This window comes from Haemaphysalis longicornis, unplaced genomic scaffold, assembly GCF_048455015.1.
Source record: "Haemaphysalis longicornis isolate Haplotype H1 unplaced genomic scaffold, Haemaphysalis longicornis Haplotype H1 scaffold_1, whole genome shotgun sequence".
Classification (NCBI taxonomy): domain Eukaryota; kingdom Metazoa; phylum Arthropoda; class Arachnida; order Ixodida; family Ixodidae; genus Haemaphysalis; species Haemaphysalis longicornis.
In genome coordinates this window covers 469,859,501-469,876,368 of record NW_027526203.1, presented here as the reverse complement: position 1 = coordinate 469,876,368, position 16,868 = coordinate 469,859,501, and the positions used below count along the sequence as shown (strand labels likewise).

At 47.2% G+C, this 16,868-nt stretch overlaps 1 protein-coding gene across 3 annotated transcripts in view; it reads left to right on the top strand.

Moving 5' to 3' along the window:
* The window catches only part of LOC144156244 (U-scoloptoxin(11)-Sm5a-like), a 240,614-nt gene that overhangs the window by 86,144 nt on the left and 137,602 nt on the right, over positions 1-16,868 (top strand). The window lies entirely within an intron of this gene.

Genomic DNA, 16,868 nt, shown 5'->3' with positions numbered 1-16,868 from the left:
AGCTGCGATTACGCTAAGGGCTGCGCAGTCCAGCATCATACACACGCTTTTCCACAAGTTGTGCGCAAGCCCTCCGATAAGGCGTACGATAGGCTACCCCTGTAGGTTGTCGTGCGACGTGGTTCAGGCGAAGGAGCCGCCGAGTTCCCGATGTGAGGGGCGTTTACTTCCGCATGTTAGTCGGTGCCTGGCTACGTCGGGAGCCGGCAGGTTTCGGTGGCGCCTTTGATTCGCTTCCGGTGCACAGGCACTGTCGCCCTAACGATGAGCTGCTACGTAAGACAAGATAGAGAGAGAGAGAGAGAGAGAGAGAGAGAGAGAGAGAGAGAGAGAGAGAGAGAGAGAGAGAGAGAAAACCTTTAATGAAAGCTGAAGAGGTCAGCCCCACCAACGGTATACGGCTTGCGCCTCCAGATGGGGGTGAATACAGTGAGATGACAGGGGGAAATAGAGAGAGAGAAAAGAAAAGAAATAAAGAAGAAAGGGGGGAGGGGGAAGCCATAAACGGGACAGCGGGTAAGCAAGCCACAGGAAAAGCTACTTCCTTAAATTGCCCCCTCTTTCTGGCTGATTTGAGAGCCAGAGAAATACTCAGTAGAGGTTGATGCGGACCATATCAATATTATAATGCGTTATACGCCTCGAGATTCGCGATCGCTGCGCCGCCTGCCGCCGCTTCTCCGCGGCGTTTGCGGGATTAGCGCTGCGTGGCTGATAGGTGGTCACGCAGTGTTTTTGTTCCTTTCGATTCCCTTTGCCTTTTTGCGCTCTAAACAACTTGTTTTTGTGACGTCTGTAAGCTAACTGAACGTTTAGGGCACTTAAAAAAAAAAACAGCTGCGTCTTGGAAGAGCGCTCCAGCGCCAACAAGAGCTACCCGGGGAGGCGTTTCTGCGCGCTTCTTGGCCGCTCTTGCGGGCGTCGGCGATGGCAGCAGCATATCACCGCTGTCACCTTCGAACCCGTCAGCACAAGTGAATTCTATTTATTGTCGCCTCGTTTAGACCTGATATTCTCACTGTAAGGAGTTGGTTCGTTTTGCAGCGCAGACAACAAATGCGGCTTTGCTTTGAATATGTACGTCGTAGAAAAATATGTTTCGGGGACGTGATAACCCAATAGCTGACAAAAACTTTTGCCTTTTATGGGAATATAAGCCACGCGAAAATGTTAAGTACACTCAAAGGCTGTGCATTGTCAGATATGTGCCCACTCATGCCTTATAATAAGAACCAAGGTATATGTTAATGAAACCACGGGAAAATGAATGGTCTGCAAGTAAGGAATAAATAGAATAGTCGTACGGGAATGAAAAAAAAAAAAAACCGAGTGCAGCTTCTGAAATGCTAAAGACGTTTGTTTGAGCAAGGTATACTATTCACCAGACCAACTAGATGCGAAAGGCACTGGTATTTCGCAAGATATGGGGGGGGGGGGGGGGATGAGGAGGAGGACGCTCAACTATCGTTGTTTACTAATGCGGAGCGAAATCAACGAATGAACGTTTTAGTAATCACACACACAAGCTGCGTGTTCACTTTTCTTTTGTTTTTCGCCTTGAAAAACGGCTGATCACTCGGCGGACTCATTTTTTGAAGAATACAGGCTAGGCAGTTCACAAGCGATACGAGGTGTCGTTGGAAGAGTTGATTGATTGATTGCAGGGTTTAACGCGCCGACGCAACGGAGACGATGAGGCACGCCGTAGTGGAGGGCTCCGGATTAATTTTGACCACCTGGAGATCCTTAACGTGCGCCGAAATCTCGTACACACGGGCTCGTTGGATGAGTGTCGTATCTGATAAGGGTCTCTGATTTCGGTTTATGCTGGATTCTGCAGTCTCCCTGTGTCATGACTCATATGACGATGTTTCGAAGAAGAGTTTGGTCACGGTCGCGGATTACTCTATAAGCCCATCTTCGCGCTTCTCGTTGAGGATAAATGTAACACGTGAATCTTTGCGAGCGCTCATCTCGGGACAAGACGACCCAGCATTAAATTTGTCATCGCGTGCTGACTCCTGAGTGTAATTTTGCATTATCCATCGTACTTCTTTGGTACGATGCTTGTGAAATTTATGCCGCATTGGCTTGTCATGGTACTGATCAATATCTGATATGCGATATTGGCAGGCGTAACTTGCGTGCTGTCAGGTATGAGTGCTCCGCTGGATTTTGTAAGTGCACAAAATCGATTTACATCACAGTGTGTATGGCCGCAACATGACCATCGGAGGAAACACTGCTTACGGAGACACTGTCACTAAATTACAGGGCAGCGGAATTACAATCAGCTGCATGCAAATGCTGGCTTCAGGACGCCGGCCTGGGACGCACGCCCGGCGCTCATATAGATCTCACTAAGATCGCGTCATAAACGTTTATACTCTCGTGAACATACCACGCTTGCAAACAGAGTGTCTGCTCCACGTTATTCGGTATTTCGAACGCGGACAAACGGTAAATCGCTGTCTTGAACGAGCCCCAAAAGCAACGGCGACAGGCGGGAGCGGGCCGGGGACTCCCGCGCCTGCTTTCGAAACGGGATGCTAGGGGGATTTCAGTGGCGCCCCTACAGGCCGCGCTCGAGGCGTATATATGACGTTGCATTTTCCTTTCGTGTTCCTCCATACCCCACACCTTTATCAGCTCATCAAGTCATCCTTACTGTGCAAATAGTTATTCCATTTAATTAAATTACAACTAAACCATTTGTCCCAAATACTCAAAATTAGAGCGACCAAGGATGCCTAGGAGAAAAAAAAAGGCACATGTCGCAGGCGAAAGCATGAAATACGGTGTTTAATACCTCTTCTTTTTCTCTCGTTGCTTCCTAATAGTTTTTTTTCTTTCGTTCATTGATTTCTTTTTTTATATAAGGAATAGACGGGCGCGAGGAGAGCAAGAATAGGAAGTTCAGCTGGCCATTCATGCCTCTGACAAACGGCAAGCGCTCCAAATAGCCGAGTCCCACGCAGGGCAGCAAAGCCACGCGGAACACCGAAAGGGGAAATCGGCCGAAAACGAGCGGAAGGCAAGCAAAGTGAGATAGCGGCGAGAATGGAATCCCGCGTGAAGTTTCGTACTTCGCGCCCTGTCTGCCAGCCTCCGCTCGGTTTCCTTTTCTATTCCCCCGGTAAAACTGCACCAGTGGAAGTGTGTCTCCAGCTGAGTGATTTGGAATGACACACGTTTCCCAGAACGACGGTCGAAAGAAGAAATCAAAATACAATTTCGCGGGCATCGAGAAAACGTTAAATTTCACCTTTGCCGGGGCCAGCAAAGAACGGGCGCGACGGCAGCTTTCCCATTTGCCGAGGCAAGCAATTTTTGAACAGCTGAACGTCACAAGTGACTCTGGGGCGCACATTTTCAAAATCGATCTGTAAAACAGCAACCGTGGATAATTTGGGGGTGTCTCAAACCTGGTTTCCTCTACTGCTGATTTTGAAAAGCTCACATGGGCCTGCTTTTTCTTGAGTGCTGCTTTCTCAAAAGGTCATACTGTAGAAACTAGTTCATTTCTCACTTATTCATTGTTTACATGTCCGTGGCAGACATGCGATTTTACGCTCTTGCTTTTGTTCGTGAAAGACGAACAAAAGCCGTACGGTATACCAGTCGCGGGTGTTTCAGCGAGAAAATTATTTTTAGTTCTAAGCATGGAGAAAATAATTTTTGCAGAAAACAAGTGGCACAGAAAACGAACGCAAGAAGGAAGACACACAGCAATTAGGCCTACATCAGAGGTATCAGCCCGAGGCGGCCGCTGTCGCTTCTCTCGATGACGGGCAGTCCTCCTTGCAGAAACGCGTCGGTGATGTCGCGACATCCACCTTTCACCCGCGAATGCTTTAGCATGCACTTAATCTTCTGACGCCGTGAATATGAAGGGAATTCGAGGTTGTATTCTGTACGCACGTCGCCCACGTATAGGGCGCGAATGGACGGCCACTTTTGAGTTCCTGTATAAGCCTCGCCAGAGTTACGAGTCCGATTTCCACGGGCCGCCGCGCCGCCGGTTTCCCAATGACAGGAAAGGCCGCTTTCACTACTGCGCACCGAACTCCTTTTCCAGCTGTGTGTAGGTCAGAGGCTGCCGCTTGCCCGCGCAGCTGCCGGCGCAGCCGTTACTCGGAAGTCGCACGTGCCGACTTTGCCCCGCCGCTGTAACCTACGGCGCCGCTGCTCCGACAAGCGTCACGGCTGGCTTCCCCGCACCACTTCGGAACTTGAGACGGCGGATGGAAGCGCAACTGTGTTCCCCTAGGGGAGCTATATACAGGAACTCTAGTCCCTTATCGCTGAACCGAACTGCCCTTAGTGCACACGGCAACACGTCGAGGTTGTAAAACAATAAGTTGTTTTCATGTCGCGTTCAGCAGACACGACATGAAAAAAGCCTTTCTCGCAATTTTTTACAACGCTTGTTTGATGCAAAATAGGCATAAAATATCGGGCAGCTAGCCCTAAAAGTGGTTATCACCTTAGGTAAAAGAATAACGAACTCCAGAGCACTCAATGCTGCCGCTGTAGACATCACATAAACTAACAACACAACGTTGAATCCCTCCCCTCACCCCCGCAGATTCCTCGGATGCCTCCCAAAGCACGGACTCATTAGGCGTGGTTGTCCTGCCTGTTCTTGTTTGCATATTCAGGCAGCCTCACATTTGACCTTTATGCAGGGTTGTTTGTCGTCATGCACGCGTTGATTAATAATTCCTTTCCTAATAACGCAAAAAACTCGTTACAGCCTACTCTGCGCTTCCCTCGGGACTGGAAATGTAACAGAATGCCGCCTCGACGACGCTGCCCTATCCTCAACCGCGGTCCCCTGTATTTCTTTTTTTTTTTTTGTTGGGGGGGGGGGATGCAGCTTATGGTCTAAACTATGGTTCTAATGTTTAGGAAACAGCCGGAGGCATAACAGTGGTACGAAAGCAGCATTCGATTAATACACTCCATAATGCCACTGGCTGCTTCCCGGTGGCATAATAAACTCAAATAGTAGAGAAACTGCGCAAAAATTTTAGCCTCTAGAAATATAGCGTTGCCTGCCGTCAGGATCAATTTTTACAGCGGTGTTTCATATATCAGCCATGAAAACGCGTAAAAAACAGCCCTCTGCTCGACTGCAGAACCCTCTCGTTGCATTTACCACATTTTCTGTTGAGAGAATTTTCTAAGAACTGAATCGTTGTTTTTATAGCGTTCTCTTATTTATTTACTAGTTTTTGTTTGCCTGAATAAGTTGTTTCAGGACTATAAGAGTGAAAGTAGCGTCGTCTGCTTGCACGCTGCTTCTCGCTGTGGTCGTCTGCACGCTGCGTTCAGCAGACGATCAGAAATGAGCATAGCACTGTTTACACCAGAGTTATTCGACATATGCCAGTTGCGAAACTCCGCTTCAGAATCCGGGTGGTGCGGGCTCCCCTGCTCCGTTGAAGCTGAGCAGCAAGTGCTCTGGAGTGTACCTAGGTGACAAGAACTGAACTTGGCTAAACTATTCCTGAATCACATTTTTTTTCTAAAATAAAGCTTGCTTTTTAACTAGACATTCATTATGAAATGTTTACTTACGTTTTTACGGTTTTTCTTTTTATGACTGACGGCAGCAGCCGCAAGAACATAAGTACTACTTCAACTTTCTGCCGACAGACGACAGGCTAGTCAACTTGCCCCGTGCTTGCCCCAGTGCAGGGGGGCAACCGAAGACCGGCTTTTGATACGTGGGGCCTATGGGGAGTTTCGCAACTAGTATATATCCAGTAACTCTGGTTTGCACTTTTAAAAACATAGAAAAACTTATTCAACCAAGAAAAAGTAAAAAAATCAAATAATTAGTTAAGGAAAGCCTAGCAAAACTACAATTCAGTTTTTAGGAAAATGAAAAATGTCTCTATAGCAAACATGGTCACTATAATTTAGAGGGCGAGGCCGTCCACAGCTGTTCTGTAGCGTGATCACTTTTACTCCAAAAAGGACCCTGTTGATGTCGTCAGACAGCACAGTAGCCAAATCATGACTATACAAGAATTTCGCAAATACCACGCTCTAATTTCAGCCTTGGCGCAAAATACTGCGTTTTGACCGTTGAACGTACGTTTCTAAGGGTTCATTTCAAGCGAGCCCTGATTGGTCGACGGAGCACGAGAAAATGCGACACAATGCAAGTAAGGGCGGACGTGGATTTCTGGGCATGCCAGAGGCCCTGCAACCTGATGTATGTACATCACGACTGAAACGTACGCGCAATGGACATTTCTCTCTGAAACAGAGACACCTCAGAACTCCCCCTAGGGCCCAGGACTAATATTCCTTCGGAGAGAGAGAGAGAGAGAGAGAGAGAGAGAGAGAGAGAGAGAGAGAGAGAGAGAGAGAGAGAGAGAGAGAGAGAGAGAGAGAGAGAGAGAGAGAGAGAGAGAGAGAGAGAGAGAGAGGGGGTGGGAGAAAGAGAGCGGAGTTTATTTTTGTCCACTTGTTTTAGTGCACTGCACTGGCCCGGGTCGGCCCAAAAGCACGAGCCCGGCCCGGCTCGCGCCGAGTAGCACGCAATTTTCTCGCGCCCGGGCTTGGCTCGGTTTGGCAGCGCGCGAGGCCCGGCAGTCATGTGCCACAAATTGTAAATTGTTGATGAGAAAAAGTTGCCTCGTTGTTTTTTAGGTTAAATGGAAACAAAAAAAGCGAAGTAAAGTCACCACGGCGCCGTTCAAAAACAACAAGATGGCGTGTTGCACTTGGGATGTTTTCAAGTCAATGAAAAAAAAAAACGTATGGGCTCCACTAGCATAGTGGCAGAGAGCGGGTCACAAAACGAGAGCACTCTGGTCCTCTCGTTTTGTCGTAGAGCTCTCACACTGGTCGTAGAGAGAACGAACGTGAGCTGGACTTCGCAATTACTGCAGACCATGCACCAAAGATTATCTAACGTACCCTTGAGTCTTTCCTACACTTTTTACACACATTGTTTCTTGCCAATTAAAGCGACTTTCTGAGTAGACAACTTTGTGAGCATGGCAAGAACCTGGTGCTACTTGTATAGGCACTGGGGAGAAATCTAAAGTGAATCTGAGGGAATTACATTCAGAAAAGTAGAAGTTAAACCAGCTTTCAGCAGAGTGTGCTAGCGCCAAAAACAAGTAGGAAGGAGAGTTCTTTGTGAAGCAAATTGAATAAAACAACGAAAGGTGCAATGTCTGTTCCACACAGGCATAAGTAAACAGATTATCCTGTTTTGCCAGCATCATTTAAACAATCCTCGGTGTGTCTTGAGTTTGAAGACTGTCGCAAATGAAGTGCATATTTCCCCGAGATTCCCGAAAATACATTTCCTAATTCAGGATATTAAGGATGCACAAAGATAGGCCCAAGTTTAAAACAAATTTAAATTCAATACACTCGCTCTATGCTTAGGTTTTGATTAAACATACCAAACTTCTTAGGGTTCATATTTAGAGTCTGTCGGACTCGGGATGATATTAAAAAAAACAGTTTGGCGGGCTCAGGCTTTCTTTTTTATTAAATGCTGTCGGGCTCGGACCGGGCTCGGGCTATAATCTCAATGTTTTGTCGGGCCCGGGCTGGGCCCGGGCCGTGTCTCTACCGGGCCGGGTCGGGTCTGGCTTAGAAATTCCGGCCCGTGCAGTGCTCTAGTTTATATGGAGGGCTATTAGCGGTGAGCGCTACCACGGGCGGCGCTGCGAAGCGTTTCTCCGTGACGTCATGCAGCTTAGGGATTCTCGAATTTGTCGTCTGCTTCACTCGGGCTCGCTCTCCCTACTGTTTCTTTGTTCTCGGTTGACTTTTGATGCTTTTCCGCAGCAGATTTTCTTTGTGCGTAACTTTTTATCATAATAAAATACTTAAAATCGCATACACTAGCTCAGGGCGAAATCTAAAGTATAGTTTTTGATACCGCACCGGAAGAAACATTGATGGCGTCGCCCCATTCCTTGCGAAGCCGATCTTGTGCCGAGCGCAAAGAGTCGGAGCTATACGCCAGCTCCTGTATATATCCAGTAATCTTTCGAACAAAGGGAACAGTCAGCTACTAACAACCGACAACAGCGAAAATGCAAGACCAAAACAAATTCCCAGGCCTTCAGCGCTGTCGGCTTTGGCAGAAGGCATTACGATTCCCGGTAATCGCATATAAGGTAAAACAGTTTTTGCAACCTTGCCGAACGCTCTAAACTATTGTATGACGTCACTTTACGTTGCCATGGCATGAAAGTATGCCTACATGCACTGTGGGCCGCAAAAAATGTAGGCTAAGTTCCAAATAACCTACTGTGTGTATAGGCGCTTGCTTCTATAATAAATTGCTATAATAATAAATAATAATAATAAATAATAATAATAATAAATTTCTATAGTAAATTTATTCATTCATTCATTCATACTAGGCTTCTAACCCGTACGGAGCCTTTTTGAGCAATACGAGTCACGTGTACGATAAAAATACAGCAACACTATGTTTGTTCAGACCTGGAGGCATCTTTCAGTAAATTTCTCACAAGCCATATCTTCAAAATATTCAGATATGCGTTACAGTAAAACTACGCACAAGCGAATGAGTAGGAGGAGGAGGAGAAAACTTGAACAGTGAAATCGAACTGGTTAATGGACGGGGTCCTCAGTACAGCACGAGAGAGTAAGAGTAATTTTCTTCAATATATAGAACGCCATCCCGAGTAGGCCAGGATTTGTTCTTTACGCCCGAAAGGCTTGGAAAACAATAAATAGCTCCTTGTATATATCCATCGGTTTCGATTCTTGTTGTACTGGAGACCGGCAGGTATACTACTTATTACGTACGTTAGTGAGTATATCAAGCCTTGTACACCGTAATCATGTAATTGGGGAGGTTGAGAGTCAGTTCGTTATGATAACGATGGTTACTACAGAAATTCGGGGCACAAAAGCCGTTTTCGAGTACTCTGGACAAAATTGTCAGCGCCGTTTCGCAGTGCCGTAGCAGAAACCTTTCATTGCATTTGCATGTGAATAAACAAAGCACGCTGAGGAAATTCACCTTCTTGGACGCAACCATAACGAAAGCAAATTTGTGAAGACGGTACTGTATGTCTTACAGCACGAAGAAAATATCCACACGAACGTTGTGAGCTTCCCAAACACATTCATACTTCCTAACAAAGCGTTTGTGAGGGTGGAGAAAAATGAATACGTTGGGCAAATAATAAACATTCATCTGATACCGGTCAACCACAACAAAAGAAATAGAAGACAGCCGTTTTTTTTCGCTGTGCGATGCGTGTGTAAGGGTCCGCTTCTTGGTGCACATACCATAGACTGTTGAAAATTCAGTAGGGCATCCTAAACATACTTTGGGTACGACTACGCATTTGGATACTTATAGAGGAGCTCTGAGCACTGAACCTCGCAAATAAGCTAGTAAGAACGAGTTACGCACGTTAATCTGACCGATACACTGAGGAAAGTTGTTCTCTCTCTCCTCGTGTGTTTCGAACTTGTTCGGAATACAGCTGGGAATTATTCAGAGGTGTCAGAAGCTGTCAAAATAACTTAATTGCTGGAAATACGGTTTTAATGCACTAAAGCAGCAAAGCCGACGATTTGTAGAACATGCACTGTTGCCCCTCACAAGCGGAGTGTAGAAGACGACAGCGACGGGAATTTCTCAGCCGACGTCAGAGCCAGGGTCACCGCTGAAGCATCTCACCGCCAATAGTCCTCCTCCCTAAAAGGAACCCAGCAGCCATTGGGCCTGGCATGGCGGCGTATTCAACAACTGGACGGCCAAGCGTTGGTCTTCACGGTTTATAGCTAAGCACCACCGTTTCCCACTGGTCGTCATTTGTTATCTTACGGCACTGTTTTGTAGTTAGAGGAGAAGCCCATAGTATATGTGCCAGGTCCGCCCGCCCTCACTAAAACTTTTTTACACCCTTTTTGTCCAAAAAGGGTGTAGTATAAGTGAAAAAAGGGTGTTGGGAGGCCATTACACCTCCTTTCTTGAATTTCAACACCCTTATTCGTAGCTCTACGCCCTTTTGTGTGGACAAAAGGGTGTTGGCCAACTTCAACACCCTTGGTTTTGGTAGGGTGTTGAAAGAGTGTGGAATAGGTGTTCTGGTGTTGATTGATTAAGGACATGCATGCATGCATAATTGCGCTGCGAAGTACAAGACATCCCCTCATAACATCATCCCCACCTCGTAAGATATGTTCAAAACCCCCAAAAAAATTTCGTTTGCAATAATCGCTCATTTCTAAATACGGTGTGCCTCATGGCCCAAGTTTAGCTTTGGCACGTGAAACGTCAATTTGAACTTCATAAAATTAAAAAGACTTTATATACATACGAAGCATTTTTACACCCTTATTGCCTAAAAGAGGTGTAGTATAAGTGGAATAAGGTTGTTGGGAAGTCATTACGCCCTTTTTATTAGGTCCCAACACCATAATTTGTACATTTACACTCTTTTTGTGGGGCGAAAAGTGTGTTGACCGACTGCACCACCCTCGGTTTTTTGCAGGGTGTTGAAAGGGTGTGAAATAGGTTATCAATTGCAAAACAAAAAAAAAACAGTGCATCTGGGGGTCGACTTAGCTTCTTCCGGTGCTGGTAAGTTTTGCTAGGTTTTGCTTGGCTTTGCTAAGTTTTGTTAGGCTTTGCGATGTTCTCGCTAGACTAGGCTAAGTGTTCAGGAGTTAGGGCCAAGTTTAGCCGGATTTTACAAGGCTGTTGCAGTGTATTCCCGGCACTAAAAGCGGATCCAAAGGGGAAACAAGCTAGACCAACCCCTGCTCCGCTGTTTCTCCAGCATTGCACTATTAGTGCAAGCTGCGCTTTTTTGCGTTTTAGTGCCCCAAAAAGACTAGTACCTTTAAATTTGTATAGAAAGAGGTGTGCATACGCATGCGCCTCTTGGGCTCACACTCGAACAGGCTCGAAAGCCGGCTTCACTGTTATAATACCCTATCTGTGGTGGTGCACCCTTTACAGGCGGCGCAATTCTTTTTCTTGGTTTTTTTTGGTAACGCCACCGAACGTAGCTCAAGCTTAAACAGCTTCGCTGGTAATACATTATGCCAATTCATATTGTTTTAAACATCGTGAGGTACGAAACATCCCCCCGGTTGTAGAAAATGTTCAGTCCACCGCTTAACAGGTATAAAATACCTCCAAAGTTGGAGGTCTGCAGACCCTTTTTTTTTTTGAGGTGGCGATCTTTCACAGCCTTATTCTTAGTTTCCAACACCATAATTTGTAGCTTTGCACTCTTGTGGGAAAAGGGGTGTTGAAATAATGAACACCCTTCTTGGTGGGTGCTGAAATGGTGTGGAATATTTGTTTGAAAATTCTATGACTTGTTGCACATAATAACCACTGCACGATTAAAAAGTTTTGCGAAACCACATGCTGACTTGTATATGCTCACATTAAAATGCACAATCCCAAAATTAGCGCTAAAATATCCTTTTGCGACAAGCCTACCAACTTCATGCTGGCTATAAAAGCAAGAATAGCAAATGTATTTCCACGTAAGTATGCACTCGCTCTAGCCATGCATCACGTTGGTTTACTTGCTCAATTCATTTGTGGTCCAAATGTGACTTGTGCTTGTTGAATGTGTCTGTAGGTCATGCTGCACGCTCAGCCGATCCACGTTGTCACGCGTAGCAGCGCTGCCCACACTCTTATTTTAGGGCGTCAAGAAACCTAACACCCTTATCTTAGGGGTTCACAAGCGCACCCTTTTTAAAGCAAAGCTTTTTACCTCTACCCCCCAAGGGTTCTTTCGCGACCGTTGGTGTCACCAGAAAACTCCGCAAACAAATAAAAGAATCCACTGCACCTTCAGGAATCGAACCTGGAACTAACAGAGTAACAAAGCAATAGCACGTTGTCTTACCAATGTAGCTACGAGCCCACGCAGAGATGAGGAAAACAAGTGGTGCACTCACAAAGCAAATCTACGGGTTTAATCCCTGCATTCTCATTAAATGCCATGCGAAAACAATTAAACGAAGCTCCAACCAACCCATGGCATCTCACTTCTAGTCCGCCAATGGGCCTGTGGCTTCCATTGTTCACGTAAAAAAACTCAGCTCCTCAGCTCAGCTGAGCTCCTCAGCTCAAGGAACACATTCAAATACTCCTTAATAGCCAGGCCATCCCTCCAAGCCCCAGCATCAATATCCTGGGCTTCCATCTTCAGGCCAACACCAAGAGTGACCTATCCTTGCAGCGCCTCAAACACAGCATCCATTAATCGTACACATGATCAGGCGCGTTGCCACCAAGAAGCGAGGCCTCAAGGAATCCGATACCTTTCGATTAGTTCAAGCTTTCAGCCTCTCGAGAGTCGCTTAAGTCAACCCCCCGTCTTCTTGTCAGCAAGGACGACATAAAGATGCTTTATATAATGATTAGAAAGGCGGTTCAGCAAGCCATTGGTCTTCCAATGAGTTCGCCCACAGAGGCACTGCTTAGCACGGGGCTCTACAGTACAGTAAAAGAGTTAAAAGAGGGCCATCTTTCTATCCAGGAGCTCCGAATCAGCAGAAGTGCGGCGGGTCGCCGCATCTTTCACCTGATTGGCTGGGCAAAAAAGAATGCCACTCCGCTTGATATACTCCTAGACTTTTGGCGACAAGAAATACAGATGCTCTTTTTGCTTAGGAATATGAACCCCTCATATGACGAGGGTCGCCGACAAGCACGGGCTCAAGCGCTCAACACCACCCTCGGTGGGGATCATGCAGTTATTTACACAGACACTTCCCAACATCGAGGGCAGCAGTATGCCATCATCGTGGCTACCTCCAGAACCCAGCTCCTTGCTTGTGCCTCACTCTAAACCGAAGACATGGTGGCAGCAGAAGAGGCAGCCATGACCTTGGCTCTCACTCAACCAAGGGTTCGTAAGGTAGTCACCAATTCCCAAAAAGCCTACGAAATTACCTGTCGGGTTTCGTGTACCGACCAGCACTGCGTGTGCTAAAAAACCACTCCCCAAACGGTTCCATTCATCTCATCTGGACACCCGCTCACGCTTCCATGGAGGGCAACGAATACGCCCACCAAACCTGCACTTTTACCCCCCGTGCTATGGAGCTCCACGAGGACAGACACCCGCTTGTCTCGTTAAGGGACGTAACCCAGCATTATTGCCATCTCAGACAGACCCTACCTTTGCCTTACGCTGACCCTTCGATATAACAACAAACTACCTTACGGCTCATACAATCCGGTTCCTTCCCACAGCCGACGCGTCTTCACTTGATGCACCTAAAACGCTACGACGCTGAATGTAAATTTTGCTCAGAAGAAGGAACACTCTGCCACATAATCGGGGTGTGCGACTTTAGCCCTGACCACCCTCCTCTCTCTCCGTCAACTACCGAGTCATTGGAGATACTGGTGTCCAGCCTCTCTCTGCCTACCCAGCTTCAGCTGGTGGACAGAGCACAGGTGGCGCTGACTGAATATGGGATACAGTGGAGAACGAACCACTCCCCTGGGCCGCACTCTGGGCCGTTCAGAAATCTGAATAGAATTATTTCCTCCTCCAGCTCCTGCTCCTTCTCTTCTGCTGATCTCGTCCCCTCTGTCCGTGACGGCAGAGATGGAGAAGTGAGATCGTCTAACACCGGGTTTGAGCTTTAATTTTGTAAACAAATTTTCCACTCATGTGCTACACCAAAACAACTCAACCAACCACCGTTCATTCATCATGCATTAATTTAAGCTTCCCAGGAATATCTCTTTGAAGTAATACAGGGTGTGGTTAAGTGCATTTCACTTCTCTCTGGTTTCACTATTTGTACAGCGACGTGAGAGAATTATGTGACGTCGCATTGGTAATCGTTGTGGGTGCCGTTTAAAGCTTTGCTTTCCAAACACATTCACAGAGTGGATTGGCGGTAATTTTTTTTCATCCTTGCACCCTTTTTTAGCCAAAACACCTTTTATAGGTGTGGGCCATGGGAGAAGATTTTTACACCCTTTTCGGCCAAAAATGGTGTAAGAAAGTTGTGTGCTGCCCGTAGGTAGTCCGGGCATGCCGAAACACCAGGGTAGTAGTGACTGTGTGCTACGGGGTTTGGGTACATATTATCGCGTAAGCGTCCCTTGCCCACTACCACAACGCGCGACAGCGTAATGCCTTGTGGCTGTATAAAAATAAGTAATTAACCGAACTTCAGACGTTTCATCGTTATATGAGTGCAAATGTAAACACTGTAAGGAAAGACGGAAAACAAAAAAATCAGGGCGCACCTATTCGGTGAAGAAGGATGATTAGCGAAGCTTGGCGCAGTACGAGGAGTGCACGAAACAAAGCACGCTTGTTTGTTTATTGCGACTGAGCAATACTTACTAGCTAATAAGCTGAATGAAACTTAGAAGTTGGTAATTAATGATCATCGAAAAAAAAAATCGCGCCGATCCACCCCGTCAATGTGGTTGGGAAGCAAAGCTGTAAACGGCACCCACAACGATTACCCATGCGACGTCACTTAAACTCACTCACATCGCTCTACAAATAGTAAAACCAGAGAGAATTGAAATGTACTTAACCCAACCAATTATTGCTTCAAAGAGATATTTTTGGTGAGGTTAAATCAATGCCTGATGCATGAACGGCGGTCGGTTGAGTTGTATTGGTGTAGCACAAGAGTGGAAACTTTTTTAATAAAATTAAAGTAAGCTCCAGCCCGGTGTTTGACGATCTGACTTCTCTGCCTCGGCGCCGCGGACGGAGGCGACGAGATTTGCGACAGAGACGGAGGAGGCGGAGAAGGAGGTGGAGGAGGAAGAAGAAATACTTCTGTTCAGATTTCGGAACGGCCCAGAGTGCAGCCCAGGGGAGTGATTCCTTCTATTGTGGGTCCCATATGCAGTCCGCGCGGCCTGTGTTCTGTCGACCCTCTGAAGCTGGGTATGTAGAGGGGGCCTGGACAGCAGCATCTGCAATTGCTATTTTCGGGTAGTTGACGGAAAGAGAGGAGGGTGCTCAGGGCTAAAGTCGCCCACCCAGATTACGGGGCGGAGTGTTCGTACTTCTTAGCAAAATTTACATTCAGCGTCATAGCGATTCGGATGCATTAAGTGAAGACGCGTAGCCTGTGGGAAGGAGCCCGGATTATATGAGCTGTAGGGTAGTTTGTTGTTCTCTGGAAAAATCAGGGTAAGGTGAAGGTACGGTCTGTCTCAGAAGGCGATAATGCTGGGTTATCTGCCTGAACGGGACAAGAGTGTGACAGTCCTCGTGCAGCTGCATAGCACGGGAGGTAAAAGCGCAGGCTTGTTGGGTGGGCGTATTCGTTGCCCTCCATTGAAGCTTGAGGGGGTGTCCAGATGAGCTGAATGGAACCGTTTGGGGAGTGGTTTTTTCGCACGCCCAGTGCAGGTCAGGACACCCAACCCGACTGGTAATTCCAGTAGGCATGCTGGGAATCGGTGACTACCTTCCGAACCCCTGGTCGAGTGAGAGCACGATGATTGCGTATTGCTGCCCTCGATGTTTGGAGGCGTCTGTGTAGATAACTGCATGAACCCCACAGAGGGTGGAGTTTAGCGCTTGAGCCCGTGCTCTTCGGTGACCCTCGTCATGTGAGGGGTTCATATTTCTAAGCAAAGGGAGCATCTTGAATTTTAGTCGCCAAAACCCTGGGAGTACGTCAAGCCGAGTGACATTCTAGGCTGCCCAGCCAATCTGGTGAGGCATGCGGTTACCCACCGCAGTTCTGAGTCGGACCTTCTGGTTAGAAAGATGGCCTTCTATCAGCTCTTCCGCCGTGTTGTGGAGCCCGGTGCTAAGCAGCCTCTGTGTGGACGCACTCATGAGAAGACTAATGGCCTGCTCGACCGCCTTTCTAATCATTATATAAAGCATCTCTATGTCCTCCTTGTCGAGAAGAAGAGATGGGGTTGACGTAAGAGACTCTCGAGAGGACAAAAGCTTCAAATAATCGAAAGGTACCGGATTCCTTAGGGTCTCTCTTCTTGGTGTCAACTCGCCTGATCATGTGTATGATTTGATTAATGCTCTTTTTGAGGCGCTGCAAGGAGACGTCACTCTTGATGTTAGTCTGGAGATGTAGACGCACGATCTTGATGCTGGGGCTTGGAGTGATGGCCTGACAGTCAAGGAGTATTTGAATGTATTCCTTGATTTGGCCTGAGGGCGGACGACAAGGAACTGTGGTTTTTTACGTGAACACTGGATGCCACAGGCTTTAGCACATTGGCGTACTAGAAGTGAGATGCCATGCATTGGTATTAGCTTCCTTTAATTTTTGGAACTCTTAGCACGTGAGCAAGGTTCGCGCAGGGCCGCTAGACGGGCGTGAGTGGTCGCGTGACTTTTTCACGTGGCATTCAGCGAGAACGCAGGGGGTAAACCCGTAGATGTGTTTTTTGAGTACACCACTTGTCGTCCCCGTCTTCGCGTGGGTTCGTAGCTAAACCGGTAAGACAACGGGCTCTCGCTTTGTTGGTGTATTAGTTCCAGGTTCGATTCCCGGCGGTGCAAGTAAATTCTTTTATTTGTTCTCTGGAGTTTTCTGGTGACACCAACGGTTGCGAAAGAACCCTTGGGGGTAGAGGTAAAAGGCTTTGCTTTAAAAAAAATGGCTGGCGATTACTATACTTCCTAACACGAAATTTGTGCGCATCGCGAACTGCAGTCTTCTCGGTCACGGCGCATATGTAGTTGCTGCGTCTCAGGAAGTGATCGCGTGATGAGCGAACGCACGTCGGCGCGCGCTACTCTGCCGTTATCTCGCACCGCGCCGCCGCCGCCGAGCGTGTTGTTGTAAATCGTGTTTGAACCTCCCGCGCAAATGTCACGTGGTTTGGGTGAGCCACGCAA